General features: G+C 45.8%; 1 long non-coding RNA gene across 1 annotated transcript in view; it reads right to left on the reverse strand.

The window, feature by feature from the left end:
• Nucleotides 1-18,636, reverse strand: part of LOC146831340 (uncharacterized) — a 93,445-nt gene that overhangs the window by 45,887 nt on the left and 28,922 nt on the right. The window contains exon 2 of the long non-coding RNA XR_014961270.1: nt 13,531-13,659. This is a non-coding gene — a long non-coding RNA (uncharacterized LOC146831340). The remainder of the gene's footprint in view (nt 1-13,530; nt 13,660-18,636) is intronic.

The raw sequence follows: 18,636 nt of genomic DNA on the forward strand, positions 1-18,636 counted from the left end.
TCTGTAGTGCTGTTTTAAACTGCCGTTTCGACCTGGGGGCAAAATAAACATCCTGCCAGGCCTAATCCTTTCCTTTTAAGGTCGAGCTTGACAGTGCTTGCGCTGTCGCTTAGCGACCTGTTGTGTATGGTTTGTGGAGTTTTAACTCTACCCATTGCTTGCCTTTGCCTTTCATTTGTCTCTGCCAGTGTCCTTTAAAAATCCCTGCTTCCTAGTGGTCAGTCTTACCTATTTGTCTCTCCTTTTTCTCTTCCTTTCCTCCCACACAGCAGGGACTAAGTACGGTTTCATTAAGCTATGGTTGTTGATCTGCTCCTTGGGGGGACTATTTTTTTTCTTGGTTTTGTTCTCTGCTACTGAGTGCCTGTGCTTGCATGTTAATGCAGAATTTGTACCTCCCTTTTGCATGTTTGACAACTGCGTGTTTTTTTTACTTGTGTCCTGCACTCTGAAGGTATTGGAGTGCAAAATGCCTTCCCGAGCTTCAAAACCGCCCGCTCTAGCCATTATATGTATTTTTGCAATTTCTGATGTCAAGCGTCCAGTGGGCTTTTTTTGGTAGGATACTGGTTTTGTTTTGGGCTTCTTTTAAAGAGGGATTTGGCTTTCTTTTGCTTTGGCACAGAGAATGCCGATCTTCCCCCAAAATCACACCAGTAGAGTTCAAGCAGCTCATGTGTGAGTTGGATTAAATAAGATTAGAGAAGCCAGTGACAAGCTTACAGCTAAAGCGAGAGATGTGCTGTGTTTACGTTCATATTTTGAAAGGGTGATCATGTCAAAAATTATATGACACATCCTGTGGGTGGCTCCTGTGCAGGTAGGTACAAGCAAGGAACTCTTGAATGTGGATGGATTTTTTGTTCACAGTGATGTTTTCTCATCATTTTAAACTAAATCCTTCTGGTAAGTAGATTGTTTGTTCAAGTACATTGGTTTCCCGTCTCGTGGGTGCACATTTACCCGCTGTATTGTTCACACTTCCTATATTGTAACTAACCGATGCAGAAGATCTGCCCCTAATGGCTAGAGTGGTGGACCCAGAATCCGGGGAACCGGGTTTGAGTCTCCGCAGGGACACTCACCATCCTGTGATTCTGGACAAATCACTTAATCTCCCCGTGCCTACCAAAACAACTGTGTCCACCTGTAACACAACTGGCGCTCATCTAAAGTGCTCTGATACCTTTGAATCAAGTTCGTGCAAAAAAATAAATAAGCTGTTTCTCCTTGTTTTCATTATAACTCTTGTGATATTGTGGCGTTCTTTTTGCTGTAAGCAGCAACACACTCTCCATCTGGAACAGTTCTAAATGCGAGTTTATTGGGACAGCAGTACCATGCCAAAAGCCGCACAGATCTTCATGGAGTAGTAACTGCTGCGTAATTGAAATACAGAGTCGCCCCCTTCCTTGCTGTTTTTGTAGGTGACGTTAAGGGAGCCAGCGTGCGCTGTGGAATGGGCTTTTGAAAAGCATGTTCAACGTTGGAAAGGACCAGCTGAATTGAATTTAATACTGTACTACCTCCTCGTCAGACCTCCCCGTCACAGTCATTACCATATGAGCAATAGCTCCTCCCCAGAGCTTCCAAGCAAAACTCCTTAGCCCAGCCCTACCCTCCAGGCCACTCCCACATCCTGTGGCATATAACCCTTGACCCAAGGAAGCACATCCTGTACCCCCCAAGCACAAGAAGCCGAACAGGGAGGGAGGGAGGGGAACCCGGACTGTGACGGGGAGGTCTACGACTCGGAGCAATGAATATTACCGGTAGGTAACTGGTCATTACCTCCTCGTCAGACCTCCTCATCACAGTCATTACAATATGGGAACCTGGACTGTGACGGGGAGGTCTATGACTCGGAGCAAGGAATATTACCGGTAAGTAACCAGTCATTACTAGTGGGTCCGAGCCCTAGAGGGTCCTACTGAACTTAGCCCAGGTTGATTGCAGAGATTGTGGGATTGGAATTAAGTTTCTGATGCCTGCCCCGTGATCTAACAAATGGTACAATGACAGGCTTAAACGGGGCTACTGAAAAATAGGCTACTGAAAATTCGGTGTCTACTTGTTAAATGGGTAGGACTGGCGCATGGTGCCTACTCCTGAAACCTTTAGGATGCAGCACTAAAGAACTGTATTTGATAATTGCAGCACAGTGTCAAACAACAGTGTCTGATGTGGAGGGGTGTGTTATGCCCCAAGTGGTCCCATTTGTTTTTTTGTTGTAGTTTTATATAGCGCATACTCAACCCACATGTATTGGAGCGCTTTACATGAACACCTGTTTCATTACAGACGAACTTTCATTTTTCAATCACAGGAGATTTTTAAGAGATTTGCCCTCAATCACAGGTTACTTGCCGCCCGCTGTTAGGCTACATACGAACACTGGTCTCTCCATTCCTATTCCTCTGTCTTTCCACCTATACTCCTAGTCATGCCTCGCTCAGTATTTCTCCCCTCCCAGGTCCGTCCCTCCTCTCTGGTTTGTCCTTCTTCCCTCCTAAAGTCCACAGCACCGTAGGTGAACTTTGACCCTTTCCCTCGGAGGTTCATGCTCAAATCCCCGTCCTCCCTTTACTGCGCCTGGTTTTTTTCTTCATTTACTTTTACATTTGCTCGGGGTAACACCCCTCTCCCAACACTAGTTTTTTGGGGCAGTTTAATGTAGCGCAAACTCGACCGGCAGGTATGAGAGTGCTTTACATGAGCACCCGTTTCATTACAGACACAGGGGGATAGTCTCAACGCAACTTTGCAAATTGCAGTCTATCGCGGGAAAATAACACTGTGTCAATGTAGTATTCTCAACCCGGCGGCACCATGCGATACTCACACGAAAACATGCCAAATGACCGTGTTAAAACCAATGCGACACCGAAAAAGCCCAAAACACGAACGCGAAAAAAGTTGCGATGCGGCCAATCGCGATACAAAAATCATCGATAACCAGTGACAGGCCTGCAATTACCACGCATCATACGGGAGAATGCACTATAAAAGCAACAAAAAAATACACACCAAAACTAAAATAAACTGCGTAGCACCATGGATACACCCGGACCGAGTGCAGAGGACAACTCGGACCCCACAAACCCCACGGAGGACCAGTCAGGAACCCAGTGCTCGGGGAAGGGCAAGGAGAAGAGGAAGAGGAAGACGCGGTTCATTCCACAGGAAAACAGGATCATCGTCACAGAGGTGATAGAACACTACCAACAACTGTTCATCACCTCCACTGTGCCATTGGCAACACAAACGGAAATATGGAAGTCCATCGTGAACAACGTGAATGCAGTCGGAGTGTTGAGGAGGTCAATGGAGGAGGTCAAGAGGCGCTGGCATGACGTGAACAGCCAAACCAAGCAGAAACTCGCTGCCAACCGGAAGGCAGCAAAGGCGACTGGAGGTGGGAGCCCCGCGCCACAGGAGGTGCTGGATGAGCTGGAGGAAATGGTGGCATATCTGCTCTGGTTACCAATGACACAGCAATCAGGCTGCGGACTGAACTCTTCCTCTTCCGACTAACTCATCATTCCCCAAATGACTCTGTTTGGCCCTCCAATGGGCAACCATGTAATGTGTGGTTTGCATGGCCATGTACTTCTCCAGCTCCGACACACCACAGAATGTGAATAAAACATTCCAAATCACACAGATGTGTCATGTCTATGTTCAATCAAGTATGATAGTATGGATGAATGTATTGAGACTGATTGCACAAAAAGGTACACCCTGGGAAATGACATCAATGCGCATGTTGGAGCCTGACCCATATGGCCAGTAAGATGACTGTGAAGGTGTGAACTAGCTGTGGCCTAATTGCTCATGAACAACAATCTCGCAACCTCCCAGCGTAGCCCCACGTCCATGTATTAAATAGCGCTGTGTGTAAAAATGTCAAATTCGGGAGTAGTCCCAAAGTAGTGTCCCCCATCAAATGTGACAACAGAACATCTCTTTGCATACCTACTCACACTCAACAGTGTGGACACTGCCTGTTTTGATGGATAACATTGATGCACATGGAAAAAAGTTGGACACCATACTCACATTGCTGAAGTCACTTAAGAGCACAGGTCTACCAGCAACTATCCCAACCACAATGTCTGGCTCACAGAGGTGGAGCTGTCAATAGGGACTCACCCCCAAGTGAAATGCGTCAGTCAGTCCCTCCCTGTGTACAGATAATGTTCATTGAGGCACACGATTTGTCATTCTAATCAACACTCATCACAGTTGAACACTAGTGAAGTTGCCCAGACTTTATTAGTATGTGCGTGTCAGTACGGGCAAGACAAGGGCCACAACATGAAGACCAATGCTTCAGACACTAACAGGCAGCATAGGAACATGTAGAGGTGCAAGAAATGGGGAGGCAAAAATGAACACAAATCATTACTGATGACAACGGTCTCAGCCCACCTTGCCTTGCTGGACGAGTCATGTGATGTTTGTTGTATGCTCATTGCCCCAAGTCAGGGGACTCGACTCACAGCCAATGGGATCCGCATAGTGCTGTACCACCAGACTGTTACTACTGTCTGCTCTGCCGCAGTGAGCAGGTGGATGGGCCCAACAAGGTCACATGTAGTACTACATTGCCAGGGGTGTACTCTCCCTCCACCAGTATGTCAGATTTTGGAACGTTGCCAAACGACGCTGTGCAGCTCCGCCAAACACACGTAGTTGCACGCACATGCATTCGGAGTCCAGGCGAATGCAGACATGTTCACTGTTGTGGTGGGATATGTGACCATTCCTCTGAGATGCAACAAGGTGTTGGGACCTGTGCTCTGGGTTACAATCAGTCGTGGCTGCAGGAACATAGTTACTCATCCATGAATGCAAGCGCAGCTTCATGGGCAATGAGTTCCAAGACTTCAACGAACACGTGGAAGAGCCAATCCATTAACTGGTCCAGACAGATGTGCTCCGTCCACGCCGTTTCACCAATCCGCGAAACAGCCCAATAGGAGAGCGCCTCGATGTGGTCACTGCACACAAGGACTTGTGCAATCTCCCATGCCCAACTGCCAGCACATACGCCAAATATCAAGGCATCCCATGCACGGGTATCACGGTTACACTCCTGTTCCAACAGGGGGCGCACACACAAGTCATAATCCAGTTCAGCTACCATTGTATTGGATAGGCAGACATCCATGGGCCACTCAAATGTGCATGATCTACAGTGGAACCAGGGCTGGATGCAGGTGATATACGCAACACGGAAGCTCAGACAGTAACTGATGCGCAAAACTGCCAGTGGCAGTGCCCCCAGCAAATGCAGCATACATGCACGGTACAGTTCCACATGACTGGACTTGTGCATGTGCTCGGGATGTCCCGCCATTGCGTTGTTGGCTCTTGTAGAACCGGCACTCTTCTGTCCTGCGGCAGTTATGTGGATGATATGCCACAGCTCGGAGCAATGAGTCGTATGTGTGTGCAACGTTTGGAAGAATGGGTTTTTGTGTATGTAAGTGTCAAGGGCATCCCATGTAGGACTACCTCAAGCAAGGACTTCTGTGTGCGGGGTGTTCATACGTTGGTCTTTCATTTGCGGTGTGCGTGGTGTGGGAGTCATCATCCTCTGCAATGGTATCTCTCTCTGGGGTGCGAGCTGCATGCCAGACCAAGGTTGGAGGTGCAGATGTCCTTCCGCCTTATGTATTGAGACAAAGGAGCTTTCATCCCTAATGTAAGTTTGACTACTACTTGCATTCGGGAAATGTGATGTCGCTTTCACGCTGAATGGAAGCTAGGCATTAGGCTTATGGTGCACCAATGGCGATACACACACAACAGTTGGCATGTATGAGCCAAGAGGCCGAGCGGCCTTGTACTCCTTACACAATATATCTGTATCTCTCTCTCTCCCTCTCTCCTCTCTCTCTCTCCCTCTCTCTCTCCCTCTCTCTCTTCCTCTCCCTCTCTTTCTCTCTCTGTCTCTCTGTCTCCCTCTCTCCCTCTCCCACTCTTCCTCTCTCCCTCTCTCTCTTCCTCTCTCTCTCTCTCTCTCCCTCTCTCTTCCTCTCTCCCTCTCTCTCTTCCTCTCTCTTTCTCTCTCTCTGTCCTTTTATGAGCGCATAACACACCCTCTTATCTTGAATTTTGCCATTCAGGCTGTGACTTACAGATTGTCCTGGGTAGACCCACCATTGCTCTTCCTAAAGGTTGTTTTGGGTAGAAGTTGATTGCAATAATTTGTTTGGAACTTCAAAGATGAATGAATGATTCTCCTTTTTCTGTCCACACATGAGTGTTAATTGTTGTACTTCTGCGGCATCAGGCAAAATGCTTTGTTCATGATTTCGTGCAGTTGCTGTAAGATATCTTTGTCCGGGGATGGAGGAAGGCCCGGGGTAGCGCCCCGGAGGAGGAGGGGGTCCTGAGTATGGTGGCGCTGGGTGTTGTGGCCTTCTTGGGTGTCCGGCTGCATGGTCAGTAGCTGCATGGCATCAGTTGTTCTTCAGGTGTGGCTCTGGGCTGAACTCCCTTTCATGGTGCAGGTTGTCGTCCGACTTAACACCAGGTAAGTGCTACGCAAACAAATGATGGACGGAATGCTGAATGAATCATACATTCACCCCCAGTCAAGAGATCTGGGTTAAATCCATTGTTCTTTTGCTCACCATTCCACCCCAGTTTAGACCCAGCCATATGCAAATCAGTCTTGACCCTGTGCCTCATGGGAACAGTCCAGAATGAAGTGCCAAGCCAGGTCCTCACTGGACCGTAAACAAGCATCCTGAGACCGGTTTCAGAGTATGTCACCCTTCTTCAGCCAGACTAGCTTGAATCCAGTGGCACAGTGAGCAAGGGACCCATGTCAGGGCATACCCATCCCACATAGGGCGAAAAGGGCTACGCAAATAAATGATGGACGGAATGCTGAATGAATCAAACATTCACCCCCAGTCAAGGGATCTGGTTAAATCCAATGTTCTTTTGCTCACCATGCCACCCCAGTTTAGACTGAGCCATATGCAAATCAGCCTTGACCCTGTGCCTCATGGGAACAGTCCAGACCGAACTGCCAAGCCAGGTCCTCCCTGGACCGGAAACAAGTGGGACAGGTATGCCCAGATGTGGGTCCCGTGCTCTCCATGCCACTGGAATAAAGCTATCCTGGCTGAAGAGGGGTGAAACCCGGAAACCGGTCCCAGGATGCTTGTTTCCAGTTCAGGGAGGACCTGGCTTGGCAGTTCGGGCTGGACTGTTCCAATGAGGCACAGGGTTAAGACTGATTTGCATATGGCCAGGTTCAAACTGGAGTGGCATGGTGAGCAAAAAAGCGAGGGATGTAGGCCCAGATCTCTGTACTGGGGTGAATGTATGACATCGTTCTGCATTCTGTCCATCAACTGTTGTCTTTGCATTTGTCACCCCGAGTGGGACGGTATGCCCAGAAGTGGGTCCCGTGCTCTCCATGCCACTGAAATCAAGCTATCCTGGCTGAAGAGGGGTGAACCCCCGAAACCGGTCCCAGGATGCTTGTTTCCAGTCCAGGGAGGACCTGGCTTGGCAGTTCGGGCTGGACTGTTCCAATGAGGCACAGGGTCAAAACTGATTTGCATATGGCCGGGTTCAAACTGGAATGGCATGGTGAGCAAAAAAGCGAGGGATGTAGGCCCAGATCTCTGTACTGGGGTGAATGTATGACATTGTTCTACATTCTGTCCATCAACTGTTGTCTTTGCATTTGTCACCCCGAGTGGGACGGGTATGCCCAGACGTGGGTCCCGTGCTCTCCATGCCACTGGAATCAAGCTATCCTGGCTGAAGAGGGGTGAAACCCCGAAACCGGTCCTAGGATGCAGTCCAGGGAGGACCTGGCTTGGCAGTTCAGGCTAGACTGTTCCAATGAGGCACAGGGTCAAGACTGATTTGCATATGGCTGGGTTCAAACTGGAATGGCATGGTGAGCAAAACAACAACGGATTTGGGTCCAGATCTCTGTACTGGGGTGAATGTATGGCATTGTTCTGCATTCTGTCCATCAACTGTTGTTTTTGCATTTGTCACCCCAAGTGGGACGGGTATTTCCAGACGTGGATCCCGTGCTCTCCATGTCACTGAAATCAAGCTATCCTGGCTGAAGAGGGGTGAAACCCCGAAACCGGTCCTAGGATGCTTGTTTCCAGTTCAGGGAGGACCTGGCTTGGCAGTTTGGGCTGGACTGTTCCAATGAGGCACGGGGTCAAGACTGATTTGCATATGGCTGGGTTCAAACTGGAATGGCATGGTGAGCAAAAAGGATTTAGGCCCAGATCTCTGTATTGGGGTGAATGTATGACATTGTTCTGCATTCTGTCCATCAACTGTTGTTTTTGCATTTGTCACCCCGAGTGGGACGGGTATGCCCAGATGTGGGTCCCGTGCTCTCCATGCCACTGGAATCAAGCTATCCTGGCTGAAGAGGAGTGAAACCCCGAAACCGGTCCTAGGATGCTTGTTTCCAGTCCAGGGAGGACCTGGCTTGGCAGTTTGGGCTGGACTGTTCCAATGAGGCACAGGGCCAAGACTGATTTGCATATGGCTGGGTTCAAACTGGAATGGCATGGTGAGCAAAAAAACGATGGATTTAGGCACAGATCTCTGTACTGGGGTGAATGTATGACATTGTTCTGCATTCTGTCCATGAACTGTTGTTTTTGCATTTGTCACCCCGAGTGGGAAGGGTATGCCCAGACGTGGGTTCCGTGCTCTCCATGCCACTGGAATCAAGCTATCCTGGCTGAAGAGGGGTGAAACCCCGAAACCGGTCCTAGGATGCTTATTTCCAGTCCAGGGAGGACCTGGCTTGGCAGTTCAGGCTGGACTGTTCCAATGAGGCACAGTGTCAAGACTGATTTGCATATGACTGGGTTCAAACTGGAATGGCATGGTGAGGAAAAAAACGATGGATTTAGGCCCAGATCTCTGTACTGGGGTGAATGTATGACATTGTTCTGCATTCTGTCGATCAATTGTTGTTTTTGCATTTAACACCAGGTAAGAGCAGGTGTTAAATCCGTGCTGCTAACGCGCCTTATCACATGTTTTGTGATCTTATCGCTGATCTCGCTGGTCGTTGAGAATGTTGCAAAGTGGTGTTGTCGCGGCTTTTGGCACTGGAACGCGTACTCTGCATCTCATTAGCGTTACTTGCCAGTGTCATCTGTGGCGATGTTTTTTGCGGCTGCTATCGCAGGTAAACTGGTGATATCGGCTATTTGCACCAGCTTGTGAATGGGGCGATATATTTATCACCACTTTGGCTATGATAAAGTGCCGCTAACTTGGCGATGATTCCTTGAGAATATGCCCCACATTCTTTTCAGGGTCCAGGCACTCCCTGCAGTATCAGGTTTCTGATACACAGCTTTAGTATTTGAGACGCCATGTAGCGCCTATCCTCAAGACCTTGTGACCTCAATACTTTTTAAGAAGTATTCAAATGATAACTAAATTACTGTGAAATGCACTCAATGAAATTCACAGTCAATAAGGATTCCTTATTGCCTTTAAATCAAACATGACTTTTTTTATATTTCAGATTTTTCAATTTTTTTAATCGGCTGACAAACAAAATTCAACATATAATAACGTAATAACAATAACACAATAAATAGTGACTTGTGTGACAAATGGTGAAATAAACCGAAATTATATCAAATTCATCCAGAAAAGGACAACAACATAAACATAAAAGATCTCTGACCTATTTTGAATTTCAACAGTAACCCACAATGTCTATAAATTTATGGTTACAGAGACTCAGGACATGAGAGAATACTACATTGACATTTCGACCCTGGTATCGGTGTAATTTTAGAATCATCAAGTAGGGTCTTCCTCAGGACAAGATAAAACCTAGTGTCAGCCTATACACTAAAGGGAGGGAAAGAAAAACGAATATTAGAAAAGTGTGTGCATGTTATATGATGTCATAATGTAGGGCATGATAAGTTGTCCAGAGAGTAAATCACCCCAGTATTCCAAAACTGAAAAGTGGTGGCATCCCTTCAGCCAACCAGACACTGCCGGTTCCAAAATCCATACATATGATTTATTGTCAATCTATAATCAGAATGTGTGATGTGAAGTGCTTTGACACTCTGCATTGGGATTAGTAGTGCTAAAGCATTACAAAACAAAAAAGTGGTAGGTACATTGTTATTTGTGTATATACTGAGGGAACCAACACATCTGACATTCTTACAGTGTATGCATATCTCTTATATACAAGGACTGAACAAAGTCAAACACATTTATCTTCTAAGTACCTGTGAAGTGATAAGACGTGAGCCTTTGTTTCCCCTCTATTGCATGTAGGTGTGAGGCTCCCGATAGGTCCCAGTCAGGATACTCCAACAAAAAGAGATCTAATGACCCCTTAACTCTGGCTTTTGTTAAGGGTGAAGCTAGAATCTGATAAGCCCTTTCCCTGCCTGCATGTTGCTACTCGGAACAAAATCAGACAATGTGCAGGCGCTGCTGAAAGTTTACTGGTGTCAGAAAATCACACCAGGGCGAGTTCAGCATATTTCTGTGAATTCTGTGAGAAGTAGGAAAGGCACTTTGCAGAAAGTGGCCACCTTTGCACCAGGGTAGAAACTGTCTGCTCTCTGAAAATTGTGGGTAGACAGCGTCTACCTGCGTCTATCCTCGACTTGAGCCTTGTCCACAAACTGCCAAGCAGTTACAGCCCGTTGGCCATGGGGAACCCTCATACGACCAGGCAGTGCTTAATTTGTGAAAGAAAGACTGCCTGTGCCGAAACTTTGCTCAGAAGCCGGCAGTCACTGCAATTAAATGCCAATGCACCTAGTGCCAAGTCCTGGTCTATTTAATCGCTACACTCCCTGCCCCTGTTTCTTGCACTTGCAGGTTCCTGCTTTCTGCTTGTGACTGTTTTGCTATATTCTTCTTCCTCTGTCTTTCCGATCTGTGTGTTTAACCCTCTCTTGCACTTGGCAAATATCTGATAAGTGCCAGTCCCCAAAAATAAATGCTGGCGCTCCCAACCAGCAACCACTAGCTCAAATTAAACACTTGGCACAGGCAACTATACCAGGCATTACACAGGACATGAAAATCGTCAGACTTGTCATCAACATGATGAGTGCATCAGTGCTTAATTTGTGAGGTAGTTGCAGGTGGTGGACAGTGGCACTCATTTTCTGGGATCAAGACTTAGTTTTTATCATCACACTTGGAGCCAGACCAACAGAAAACAAGGCAGAATAGGGAGAAAGAAGAAAGAAAATGATAGTAAAACAGTGAAAGGGATGAAAATGATCCTTCAAACATGACTACAAGTCACAGGAGTTGTAGGATGGCGGAAGAAAGAGGCAGTATGTGGTAGAAGAAGCTGAGGTGGGTTCCCTAGAAACACTTCGTCATTTTTTTTTTAAGTTGAGAAGTGTGTGTGCCCATTCCTGTAAGGTACATCCTTTAATGAGACATTTGTGAAAGAACGTTTTTCTCTTCACACTTCCGTTGATCTGGGGCCATCTTGAAAGGTTTAGGACAGGAAAGAGAGGCACTTAATTACACTCTCTCCTCCTGCTTAAATATGAAGTTTCAATACAATGGAGAGTAAATTGGAAGAAAAGCGCCCCTAAGCTTTGCGAGAGCATCCCATGGACTTGAGGGAGAAAGGTATTGTTTTCGGAGCCCCTCCTATCAAATTCTTATCGCAGAGAGCTGTCAGGTGTCAAGAGGTCCTGCCCTTGAAAAACAGAGCGAAGAGCAAACACAACTGACATTGTTTCACCAGGACGCATGCGATTGACACAGAGCCACTAGCTGCCCTGGCGGGAATGCACGATTATACAACGCAAGCATCTAAGCACATGCATTTATAAACCTTGCTTTCATAAAAGGCGACATTCTGGCCATATAGGAAGAAATGCACACATGTTTATAAAACATGCGGTAAAGTCTTTGACCTGGGCAGAAACTGAAAAAACTCAGCTTTTGTTGCTTCCTCGTCTTTCAAGTTCCCAAAATAACCCAAGATGTTTGTGTACGTTTTTTCATGAGACTAAATCCGAAATATTTTCCTATTCCTCATTTAAGAATCGTAAAACAGCAGAAAATAGCACGTAACTAACATTCTTTATTTTTGCACAGGTCAATGGTAAGATTATTATGGGGCACTTTTTAACTGAACCAAGAAAATTAACAAAGCAGTCCAAAGCTTTGACAAGTGATAGAAAATGTGAAATATGTTTTACTACTTAATTGGTTTCTGGGCTATATGGATGAGGGCTCTCTTTATTCTTAATATTTGTGTTATTTTCTTGCTAGTTTAGTGACATCGAGCAGGGATGTATCCTGACATATTTTGAGAATATTTGCCCTATGGAAAAACTTAGATAATCTGTTACCACACTAAGTTGCCTGCTCACTAAAGTATGCAACTGACAGGTCTTTCCACTGAAAATAAAAAAAAATTGTTAGGGCCAAAAAGTTGATATTGTGCTATGCTAGCTCCGTGTACAATAAGGAATGGACAAACTGATTTTGCCTCAAAGTTAGACAACATATTTCATAATTAAAAAGTGGAGCAAAATTACTTTACTGTACTACGTATTTGATAGAAAGAAAAGTAACTAAGTATAATTCAGTTTACTTTTTCTTATCAGGCTGTACTACAGCATTTATTATGGTCCATCCAATATTTGGAATAAAAACGCCAAAATGACACAAAAATTACTTTTTTCCACTTTTGAATAGTTGTTTTCCACTTTTTGAAAGTATATAAATCTTTAATGTGGGGAAAAGAGAAATGCAAAAAAGCACCAAAGAGGTCTGACAGCGGTAGCTGTGACCTTGCACCGAACTAGTCGCGGCTGCTCCCGCGAGGAGGGAAGGGGGAAGGGGGGAAGATTGAGAGGGGTGTTAAAAAGTAACAAACATCATACCTGCCGGCCGGATGGCCGGCCGCCACCTCTCTTCCGTCCTTTCAACCTCTTACTGGCTTCTGTTGGAACAGGAAGCACCCAGGCTCCCGTAAGCCAATCACAACGCTGCAATGCAACGTTGTTATTGTTCTGAGTGCCGTAGTACGGCGCTCAGATGGGGAATGGGAGCCTGGGCATGTTCCCCACCCAGGCTGTAATGCAGCCTGGGTGGAGAACATGCAAAGTGCGCATGAATGTTTGGCCGGCCCCAGAGGACTGGTCAAACATTCATGCGCACTTAGGAGGGTTCCCCCACTCCTGCCCCCTGCTGCCCAGCCTAGCCCTGCCCCATAAAACTGCCTCAGCACAGAAAAATAAAATGATAATAACATAGCTTTATTATCCTTTTATTTTTCCATTTTGCCGTGCTGAAAGGCAGTGGGGCAACGCTCCTCTGCCTTAGCGGAGGAGCCGCCAGTGCACCAAACTCTTTCTACCTGTCCAATTTGGAGGTGGATGAGGGTAGCTAGGCTCCCTTCTAGAGGTGGGAGTTTCTCTACCCACGCAGTATATAGGCTGTACCTGTCTAAAGCGTTCCACATTAGAAATGAGCGGTAGTACTTACCAGCTGATTGTGGCAATGGCAGTCATGGTGAGTAGGAGAGAGAAGGTAATGTTTGGCATCCCCCTCATCAACAATGGCAGGATCCCCTATTGTAAGCCTCTGTAGGACTCTCAGGTGCTTGATGGCAGCCTACAAAACATTCATCATCATCATCATCATCATTAGTCTTTATTCGAATTAAAAGAATAATTCATACAAGACACAACAATATCACTATTATAAAAAATCACAATCACTAAATTTCATAAAATCTTTCCAATAAATAGATAACAATTTTGGATAAGAAAGCATTAAACATTGAAACAGACAAATGATGTACCATACACATGAGTTATAAAAACAATAGTTATAGCAGGGATGACAGCAATTAATGAAAGAATTTTTAAAACCTACCTAGATACATTCTCTATACAACGGAGAGCTTTTAATCTGAGTGACCATGCCCACCCCAGGTATTTAGCTAAGCCTATTGAGTAAACTGGTAAGGTGCTCGTGTGTAGAATTCTAATAGCTACAACAGAACTCCTTGTGCCCAGCAATTTACATAGAGGAGAGAGCCAGTAACGTCTGCGAGCGGCGTATAGAGGGCAAACGAACAAAAAATGGCCAGTAGTTTCTTTTTTGGCTCCACAAGCAGGGCAGGTACATATGCTTCCACCAAACCACCCACAAGTTAAGGCCCTAAGTGGGAGGGAACCTACTCTAAGTTGGAAGTAGAGTTTCCTGTCCTTTGGTGATGTGATCAAGTCCCAGAAAGGTTCTAAAAGAGGTGTAACCTTTGCCTCTAAAAAACGGCTAGTCATCGTGGAGGAAGTGGAAGCTGCCCACACCCTGTGATATACCATGTCCCAATAAAGTTTTTTCAATAGCTTTTTTACAGGAAATTCAGCAACAACTGGGTCGTTCCATAAATTTTCCAACCCCAAAGCTTTTAAGGATTCTCGAAGGTTCCTTAACCACTTAATTTTGTGAAACTTATCAGCCTGAATTACGTCCATGATACCCACTGCGTAAGATCGAAGCTCCAGTGTGGTCCATAGTCTCCTCCAGTATAAAACTGGACGGAGATTGGCCAAGTCTTTAATGGCCTTTCTGCCTAGATCATAACGCAGTGGGACCATTGGCGTGCTTTGTGGCAAGCCTATAATAGAACGAAAAAATTTATTTTCAACTGCAGTGAGGGATGTTAATATATCAAAGCCCCAGAGCTCTGCTCCATACAGGACTGAGTTAAGGGCCTTTGCCTCATAGACTTGTAGCACTGGTTTAACAGGTTTGGTAATAGATTTTTTAAACTCTTTAACCAGCGTTCCCGTGATCTGAGTAAGTTTCAATGTTGACATTTCTAAATGCCTATTCCACCAATTGTTATGAGACATTTGAATGCCCAAATATGTAAAGTTAGTTACCTCCTCAAGAATTTGGCTGTTCATTATAAGCTTACCGGCTCTATAGCTTGTGTGTGGGTTAAAGGTCATAAGCTTTGTCTTTGCCACGTTGACCTCCAATCCATAATCTTTACAAAAATTTTCAAAAATTGACAGGGCCCTTTGCATGCCGCTCAGGGTTTTAGACACTATGAGAGTGTCGTCGGCAAACATTAATATTGGTATGAGTGCACCTGCCAATTTTGGAGCATCAGTGTTGGCCTGGAGCATATAATCCACTATTCCATTAATGTACAAGGAAAAAAGTGTTGGGGCCATAGCACATCCTTGACGCACCCCCCGCTCAACGGGAAACTCGGTGGTTGATTCCCCCAGACCACCCCATTGTATTTTTGCAAAATTAAACTCATGCAATCTTCTAATTAGAGTCAGGAGTTCCAGGGATAGAGCAAGCTTTTCTAGAACCCTCCAAAGCTGTTCACGGGGGACAAGGTCAAAGGCAGCTCTTAAGTCCACAAAAGTGACATAGAGACTACCTTTGCCCAGTTCAACAACCTTCCATAGCAATTGCTTAAAGCCGAACACCTGGTCAATGGTACTGATGGATTTGCGGAAGCCCGCCTGAAGGCTAGAAAGGATCCCATTTGCTTCAATCCAAATAAGTACCTCATTCAGTACCATCCTCCCAATGACTTTTTGAATTGTGTCAATTAGGCTGATGGGCCTGTAGTTCCCAGGAAGGCTTTTATCGCCCTTTTTGTAAATTGGAATTATAACGGCACCCCGCCAAGATTTGGGTACTGGGGCGCCTTCAGCCACGGCATTTGCTATAAGGGAGATATACTTACTCCATGGGGCTTTATTCTCAAGGAAGAGATCGGAAGGAACACCGTCCAAACCAGGGGCCCGTCCTGCAGCTACGCAGGACAGTGCAGCTAGAACATCTTTGGGGCTAAAAGGCCCGGGCGAATAGAAAACATATGGCATTGTGCCCGGGATTGTGTAGTGGGGGTCTCGCGCATATTGGGGTTTAAAATAGCCCAACCAATCTTCTTGTGTGACAAGATTTGAGGGGTTTTCAGGTAAACCTCCTCTTCCCCACTTCAGCACGTTCCAAAACAATCTAGTGTCCCGGGCATGGCTTGCCTCCTTCAGGTCCTGCCAAAACAATTTGTCCCATTTTATTTTAGCTTGGGCGATGCTTTTCCTATAAGCGGATCTTGCTGATTGAATGAGTGATATACACCCACTGGAGAGGGCTTTAGCCAAGGTGCGTCTTGCACTTTTACATTGTTTATCATACCACCTTGGTTGCTTGAGCGGTGGCTTGATACCCTTTCTTATTTGCTTGAAAAAGAAGGGACGTAAATCCTCAAAAAAGGACTCATGTAGTCTAGTTGCTTGCACATTTTGATCTCGGTTTTTCAAAATGTCCTCAAGGTTTGCATTAATTACAGAGAGATTAGTATTAATGCAAGCTATTGCTGAGTCATTAGACTTTACTGATGTCCATTTTAACCTCCGCATGTCATTAGTTGGCACACATACTGGGGGCACCAGAGTTGGTTCCTTAATCAATGAACAGGATTTGCCCCACCAACTGTGAGAAACGCAGATGGGGTTGTGATCACTCTCTAATCTTGGCACCACCTCCATGTCAATGAGAAGGCACCACAACCTCAGACAACATAGGACATAATCAATCCTACTAGCTGAACGGCCGTTGTCAAAGGTGGATGCTCCCAACTTATCCCCTTTAGCTCTTCCATTCAATGCCCGAAGGCCGCTTTCTAGGCAAAGTGCATTAACCTGTATTGCTACCGTAGACCACCTTTTGATGGGAGGTAGCGAAAGCACTGGGATACCCCAGCGTAGGTCCTCGTCGGGGTCAAGGCCCCATTCAGAGTCACAATCTAGGAGGGGTTCGAAAGTAACATTGAAGTCCCCAGCTACAATCAGGTCCCTACTACACGATTTGGATTCTATAAGTGTAGTTAGGATGTCCAACTCACTTGACTTTTTCCCCTTCGTTCCCTGAAGATAGATGTTGTATATATCCAAAGTACTCTTGGGACCGAAAGTGAGCCTCACCAGTTGGATATCCCGGGACCCAGTGTCAATTACAACAGCGCGTGAGAATAAATCCTGGCGAGCCCATATGGTTAGTCCGCCAGAAGGGCGGCCTTTTGGGCCTTTGGTTGTAGAAACATAAAAATTCAGATAACCCGGCATAAACCGAGCCTCAGAGGACCATGTTTCCTGAAATAGGCAGACATCAAAGTTGTTAATGAATCTAACCCAGTCAGGAGAGTCAATTTTAGTCATGATACCAGCCAAGTTCCAAGACAAAAGGGTGCCGAAGTTTTTACCAGGACGTGTGACATGGGGCTCAGAAAAGCAGCTAGATACATTTACCCTCTCTTCCAACCTGGTTGAGGGCGACAATTAAGGCCGCAGAAGTGACTGCCTCGCCATCTATAAATAAACTATCGTTTGCCCCCGATGTCATGGTAGTTTGGGGAGTTTTCATACTATGAAATTGTCAGTGGCAAATGCCTGGGGTATAAAAATAGCTTAGGTCGTGGACCTCTATTCCAGATCTGGGACCATAGGGTATGTGTTCCATAATAAACCTAGAAAGGCGTGCGTCTTTAAAATTGACGATAATACAATCTCCCCGAATATTTTTGGGTTGGAAACCTACCCATTGTACCCTTCTAACAAATAGAATCCGACCATTCAATTCATTTGGAATTGGTCTATGAATGTTGAGCCAATGGCTTACTTTATTTTTTAATTGCTCATAAGATTCATTTTTGTTAGTGGGGAGTTCGGGAACACCCGTTAATACTACAACATAGGGGAAGGATTCGCGTGGTAGGTGTAGTTGGATCGAGGATGGCCTAATATCATTACCTTGGGGAGCGATGTTTAAGATATCTAAGTTAGTGCTCGAGCTACCTGGGTTCGTAGTATTAATACCCTGGGATGTTTTGCTTGACCGACCCTCCCGCCTCGGGGATTGGCTATTTTGTGTCATTCCCACCTGCCGTAACGGTTGTTGGGTATTTAAAATTGGAATATCTACAGTGGTTGGAGCAGGGGCAGGGGCAGAAGGTATACCAGATAAAAATGGAACAGCAACAACAGAGTTTGCTCTCTGTGGGCAATTAGTTTTAGGTATGTCCCTGGTGCATAACTTAACGACGTTCTTTAGCGAGCAGAAATTATCCAGAATAGTTTGTTCCAGTTTATCTACTTTAAGTACAACCATTTCAATCCTTTCCATTAGTGGAGTAATTAAGGAACGAACAATGCACTCTAGCTGAGAAGCTAAGTTGCTTGGATCAGATGGAGGTAAGGCATGTGTACTAGTGTCAGTCATAGAAGTACGGACACTAGTGCTTGATGAATCAAGAGGAACCATGTTTTTAAGTGCTTTGGAAATTTTTGCCGGCCTGGTGCCATCCGTCACCCCTCCCCTTTTCCTTTTCTGTGTGACTGGCCTGATAGATGTAATAGATCTGGCCCCTGCTCTAGTCTGAGGGCGGGGGGCTTTAGGTGCAGATGTGGATACAACTTCCTCTACTAACGATAGAGCCTCTGAATCAGTGATATCTGGTGCAAGTAGTGGCGCCTCCTCTCGTAACTGCTCGCTAAAGTTACTTGGTGATTTTACAAGAGCTAGGGGGCCCAGTGATGAACGCCTGACAAGTGA

This window comes from Triturus cristatus, chromosome 5_1 (assembly GCF_964204655.1).
Source record: "Triturus cristatus chromosome 5_1, aTriCri1.1, whole genome shotgun sequence".
NCBI lineage: Eukaryota > Metazoa > Chordata > Amphibia > Caudata > Salamandridae > Triturus > Triturus cristatus.